Source organism: Xyrauchen texanus, chromosome 7 (genome assembly GCF_025860055.1).
Source record: "Xyrauchen texanus isolate HMW12.3.18 chromosome 7, RBS_HiC_50CHRs, whole genome shotgun sequence".
Taxonomy (NCBI): Eukaryota; Metazoa; Chordata; class Actinopteri; order Cypriniformes; family Catostomidae; genus Xyrauchen; species Xyrauchen texanus.
The window spans coordinates 41,478,826-41,485,125 of record NC_068282.1 but is presented as its reverse complement, the minus strand read 5'-3'; the positions used below and the strand labels follow the sequence as shown (position 1 = coordinate 41,485,125).

Genomic DNA, 6,300 nt, shown 5'->3' with positions numbered 1-6,300 from the left:
GGAATGCGGATGCCTTGTCTAGACAGAATCCACCCATAAGGGAGGACATTCAAAGTCTAGTCCCAGGGCGGGCTATCCCAGAAAGGATAGCTCAAGTAGCCCAGGGGGGACCAGTGGCCCAGGTGAGCCAGGTAACAGTGTTCCCAGACCCACCCTTGGGAGATATGCGTTCAGGTCAGAGTGCTGATCCACATATTGAAGAACTTTTAAAGTTCTGGCGACGACAAGCACTCCCAACACCCGAGGAGCGTAAGCAGTTGCCAAAACCAGTGGTCACGATGCTTCGGCAGTGGGACCGCTTGGTGGAGCAGGACGGTGTAATGTACCGTCGGATGAGCCGCCCGGATGGTGGGGAAGAAACCCTGCAGGTTTTATTGCCTATGGCTATGAAGGACGAGGTTTTGACACAGTTACAGCAGCACGGGCACCAGGGTGTAGAAAGGACTACCCAGCTGGTGCGACAACGGTGCTATTGGCCAGATATGTCCTCTGAGATTGCACTTTGGTGCCAGCAATGCGAGAGGTGTCAACAGGCGAAGGGTTTTCCCTTAAAACACAGTAGTTATATGGGACACTTGATGGCTTCTCGGCCAAATGAAGTTCTGGCCATCGATTTTACAGTTCTGGAGCCTTCCCAGTCTGGCATTGAGAACGTCATGGTCATGACTGATGTGTTCTCTAAATACACGTGGGGTGTGGCTACCAGAGATCAGCGGGCAGAGACTGTGGCACAGGTTCTGGTATCTGAATGGTTTTGTCGACTCGGTGTACCGAGTCGTATCCATTCAGATCAGGGTCGGAACTTTGAGGCCGCCCTTATCCAACAGCTTTGCCGCTTGTATGGTGTTGAGAAGTCTCGCACTACTCCGTACCATCCGGCGGGTAACGGACAGTGCGAGCGGTTTAATAGGACTTTGCACGATTTGCTGCGCTCTCTGCCCGACTCTCAGAAGGGTGACTGGCTGCTGTGTCTTCCCCAGGTGCTATTTTCATACAATAGTACCCCTCATCAGAGTACTGGGGAATCCCCGCACTTTTTGATGTTTGGCCAGGAGCCACGGCTCCCAGTTGATTTTCTGCTTGGGAGAGTCGAGGAGCCAGAGGCTGGCTGTGTGCAGAGGTGGGTCTTGGAACATCAGAATAGGCTCAAAGTAGCTTTTGAGGGGGTGAAAGAGCAGCTAAGAACTGCGGCAGAACGTCGCAAGGCCCGGCATGATGGACAGGTCCGGGAGGAACCTTTGCAGGAGAGCCAGTTGGTGCTTCTTCAAGCTTTTAATGTGAGAGGTAGACGTAAGATACATGACCTCTGGGGCCCAGTAGTATACCAGATTGTGAAAGCAGGTGAGCAGGTATATTCTATTGCTCCAGTGGACAATCTGGGTAAAGTGAGACACGTACATCGCTCTGCAATCAAGCCATGGGTTGGTAAAAGTCCTTTGGTTGACCCCCCTAAGTGTAGTATGTTGGAGCCAATAGTACCCTCAGAGGAAGAGGAGATTGGAGACTGGTTTGCAGTGGTACCAGAGACCCCTCAGGAGGGGCGGATGTCAGTGCCTTTGGTTGAGGTCCCATTAGGAGTCTCCGGAGGGGACCGAACCTTGGCAGATGGTCTTCCAGAGGAGGGAGTGGATGCAGGGGTTATAGCACCCACCCCAGGTAATGTGACTGTGAGTGTGGGGTCACCAGAGCTTACTCCTCTTGAGGAGGATATGGGCGTGAGACGTACAAGGAGGTTGATGGCAGGACGCCATTCAAACCTATATCACCTCCCTCGAACAGTAGGAAGATCAAGGTACGAAGTGGGTACAGGTAATAGTCCGGTATCCAGGGCTGTGGTTGCCTGGTTTCGACCCTGGCATTAAAATCATAGGTGTATAAAAAGTATACATCGTCGGGCCGACGTTGAAAATGTCGGGGGTAGATTGTGACCGGATGCTCTCCTCCCATGTTGTTTATTAATAAAGTTAATTAGAGCTCACCGCCTACAAATTCTTTAATCGTTGACACGTCATTTCCGATCGGCTATAAATAGCCTATTCCTATTTCTGTCGAGACGCGTAATTTCCGACTGACCCGGGGGTTCCCATTTGTTCCCAACGTGTGGATTATTTGACTGCGGCTGTACACCAGCTTTCGCTTGCTTCCGAAACGGCGATCTTTCTTCTGGTAAGCTGTTACTGCAGTAAGTTGTGGAAACTGTGTTTGGGCATTAATCTGACGAGTGGGTATGATTTTTAGCTTGTTTCAGGCATATGTAAATCCGTTTATGCGACGCTGCGGGATCAAAACAAGATCAAGCGATCAAAAGATTGACTGATTCTATTGTCAGGTAAGTCATCATCATAGGAAGTTACGGGTACTGTGTCCTTAGGCATTGATTGGGAAAGTGGGTGTGATTTTTAGCTCATTTCAGGCATAGGCAAACCAGTTCAGTGCGGCGCAACGGTGGTTTATGATTGAGACTGACGCGATTCTATCATCGGGTAAGTCTTTTCCTGATTGGGTTGAGAACATTGGGCATGCGTGCGGGCGTTTAACCATTGTGTTTCCCTTCTAAGGAGTTCGTGATCTTTCTTTGCCTTCTGCCAGTCTTTAATGCGAGGAATCGCCGTTGTCCTACTACCTACGTTTTTGTGTGTTCTTTAGTTTGATATGCATGGTTTATTAGATGTGATTTGAATGACTGTTATTAATGTGTTTATTTGTTTTGAGATTATTTGCTGTGTGAATTATAGTGTTTTGTGATCCGTTATCATTGTTTGTTTTGGTGGTTATATTGTTTTGATTTACAAACCAATTATATTTTGATTTTTGTTGTGTGTGTGTGAGCAATTGTACTTTTGCTAGATGCTGAGGGCTTCAGCCAGGAATCCTCCCTGGTTTTCTCCGCGTGTTGGTGGTGGTTTGAACACTGGGTGCTGTGTGCAGTGAGACGCACGGATTTTGTGTGAGTGATAAGAGTTTACTCCAAAGTGTGTGTGGTACTATTCCTTGTTCTTTAGCCCTCAGCCAAAACGGCTTCTGAGTGTAATGTTTGATTATATTTGATTTGTAGTGACTGATTTTTGAGTGACTGTACTTCTGACAACATAACAACCCGTTTTTATTGGCAGATGTTGCGGTTGCGTGTGTGTCTTGCCTGGTACGCTCTGTTTATTTTAATGTGTTTTTAGTAATAAAGAATTATTTTTGTACAACATTCACGTCTCTGTTCCTTACTAGTGCAACCAACTTGTGTGCCTTTGGATAAAGGTACCAATTATTCTCTGTGTGATATCAGAGTGGCGTAGTCTGTTTTCTTAAATCTGTATTTTTCTATTATAAGTAGTCAGGCCTTAGTGCCAGTCTATTGCGGTACCTTTTCTTGCCACATAAGCTTATACTAAGAATAAACCTTCTGGAGAATTGATCAAGAGTATCGAGCAAAGTGGTTCGGTGGACGAACTGATTGGTTGCAGTACGGGTTAATTCCATTAAGGTGTTCTGAAACTTGAGCACATAGTCAGGCCTGGTTCTACAAGGGTGCTTGAAGGCTTGCAAAGCACCCTCAAACGAACCTTAGAGCACCCTCAATTACAGTACAGGGGTTGATTTATACTGCCTGTGGGTTGATTTATCATGAATGTTTTTTATTAGATCTTTCATTTATCTGGCTTTGGGACCTGTTGCGCATTCACAAGCATTTAATATACTCAGGGTTGCCAGATAATAGATGCAACATCCCAATCAGAGATTTATACTTGCATAAATTGGAAATATTTCACCTTATGTCATACTTAATTTATGCAATCTGTCAACCATGTATGAAAGTGCACGCATTCTCTCTCCTCTTAAACATTTTTTTAAAGTAAATACTTAGTGCTCAATAGTGCAATATTATGCTAAAAGAAAAGTGTGATGTAGCCACTCCATGTCCATTCGTGAGGCTGCATGTGCAAAAGAGCAAAACACAAGAGCAAAACCAATTGAGAGAGGAAATGGACTGTTCTTTGTGTTATTTGTGAAAATGTCCCTCACACCTGTATGCAAATGTTACTCTGGCAGTTATTATTTATCAGTGTCATGCAGCCTGTATTATTCAGTTGTGTGCTGAATATGATGCCAAACAAACCATTGACGAGACCCATATCATCACCCATGATCGTGTAAACATGTTGATAATGTTTTCAGAATAAAACAACTTTATCCACTTTGCAGCAAACATTAAGATAAGCTTTTAGACTCTATCATTTCAAATTATTTTATTTTACTATTAAACCAGACTCCTGATGTAGAGTGTTAAATTGCATACTAAATTACCACTACAGTGTAGTATGGTAAAATAAAAAATGTATTATTTTATTCAGCCTTTATTCAGTTTTACTAACACATGATAGAAAAGTAGCAGCAAAACTTCAAGCAATCACAGAATGGTCCCATCAGTCAGTACACACTTCAGAGAATTGGGCATCATTCATTATGTGCATGAGTGCACTTCTACTTCTGGGCTTAAAAAATACAAATATGCAGAACTTTTTATCTTCTCCCTTCCATGTTCTACTTAACGGCTGATGTGGCCCCTGTACCTAATAATCACACACCTCTGCTCAGCTGAATATGTAAGACTAATAACTGGCAAGCAGATTTCCTTGAATCTCAGCAAAAACACAAAATGCTGCATCAAAACTTATAAAGTGTATGATTTTGCAAATCAGTATGTCCTTATCTGCAGGCACAGCATTTTGCTGTCATTTTCAGTGACAGATCGTGTGAGGAAGAAAAAATATTAAGCAATAAATGTTTTGTACATAAAAAAACAACCTTTCTTTACATTGTTTTAGTAGCCAAGTATTTAAACATGATTTAATATATTTATATAAAATAGTAATTATGATACATCTCCACTTTATACAGAGCACTATTTTCAGAAGCAAATTCAGTGATTTTGATCTGGAACCGGGCCTGACTATGGTCCTAAGAAAGTGTCTGACATTGTCTTCTAACACCAATAAATGTAAGGGAATTTAGGGTCTTGAAATATGTGAGCTATGAACTAAATTAAACTGTCCTTATTGTACATTATAAGGTAATGAAATTTATAATGGAATTAGTCGCGTTCGACAACCATTATAAATCAGATAAATGACAAATAACTAGATTATTTGTCTGAATAAATTCTCCACCATTAAAATCGTAATACAACGTCTAGTTGTATCTGCTCACAATTTCTACTGTAAGGAATTAGCTTTAATAAGTTAATTATAATGAATTCACTTATTGGAGTGCTGTTTTTCTCATGGCTTATTGAAAATAATATCTCACGTATTTAGGTACAGCTTTGAAGCTTATTTTTTTTAGAAACAGGGATGAGATTATTTATCAAAATATACCACAGTCATTCATCTTTGAATACAGACAAATTTTATTACTATTCTAAACATAAATCTAATCTAACACATATATACATGAGACTGGTTGGTGAAAAGAGCAACAGAATGTGAGATAAATGATCAATAGAGAGAAAATGATCTTTATGGAGTCTGTTGACAATACCTTAAGAACCATTGATCCTTCTTTGCGTCTACATCTATTTGCTATCAGGTTGCCCAAATTATTTAAGTAATACACCAGCACTTTGAGCACAATATTGGAGATGTACTTGCGTGTCTTTGTGGTGTTTCCTTTGCTTTCTTTGTGTTGCTTGGTTCTTGGTGCTTGGTCGAAAGTTTTTTCCGTCGATGTTTTGATCTCTGTATGATCAAAGTTTATTGTCTGTATGAATTAGTGTGGTTAGCTGTGAAGTGAGGCCTTCTCACTCCTTCTAAGGATGTCGAGTCCCGAGCTTCCGTGGGCCTCACATGAGCACGTGCAGGCAGAAGATCGGAGAGCAAAAGAGCCTCAAGAGGATGAAGAGATGAGATGCAAGAGGCAAGAGAAGAAGAGAACGTGTTCTTCCTGTTTGGAAATATTTGAACTGAAATTGGCCACATCCCCAAAGATGTCCTGTGCCAGTCAGAAGTGACTTTTCAGAGTCACATGGTCGACTGGGCTGTCTTTTCCGACAGTCAATTTATGGTCCTTTGTTAGAGATTCTCACTATTTTCCTACTCAAAAATATTGCATATTTAATCATGAACGTTATATTTTGCAAATGGTACAAGAGACATGACACTCATTGTCATCAGCTTCCTCTATGTACCCAAAAAAATGCTTACATACTAAACATGACATTTTTTCATGGATGTTATATGTGTAGGTAACAAAATATGAAAACCCCTGGTTACAAAATCATATTGGTTTGACACATCATTGCATTTTATC

The 6,300-nt window shown here is 41.9% G+C and overlaps 1 long non-coding RNA gene across 1 annotated transcript; it reads left to right on the top strand.

Moving 5' to 3' along the window:
* The first annotated feature begins 2,304 nt into the window (after positions 1–2,304).
* On the top strand, positions 2,305–2,603 carry LOC127646287 (uncharacterized). The gene is made up of 3 exons (XR_007970908.1): positions 2,305–2,329; positions 2,404–2,483; positions 2,559–2,603. It is a non-coding gene; the product is annotated as an uncharacterized LOC127646287 (long non-coding RNA).
* Positions 2,604–6,300: the final 3,697 nt, after the last annotated feature.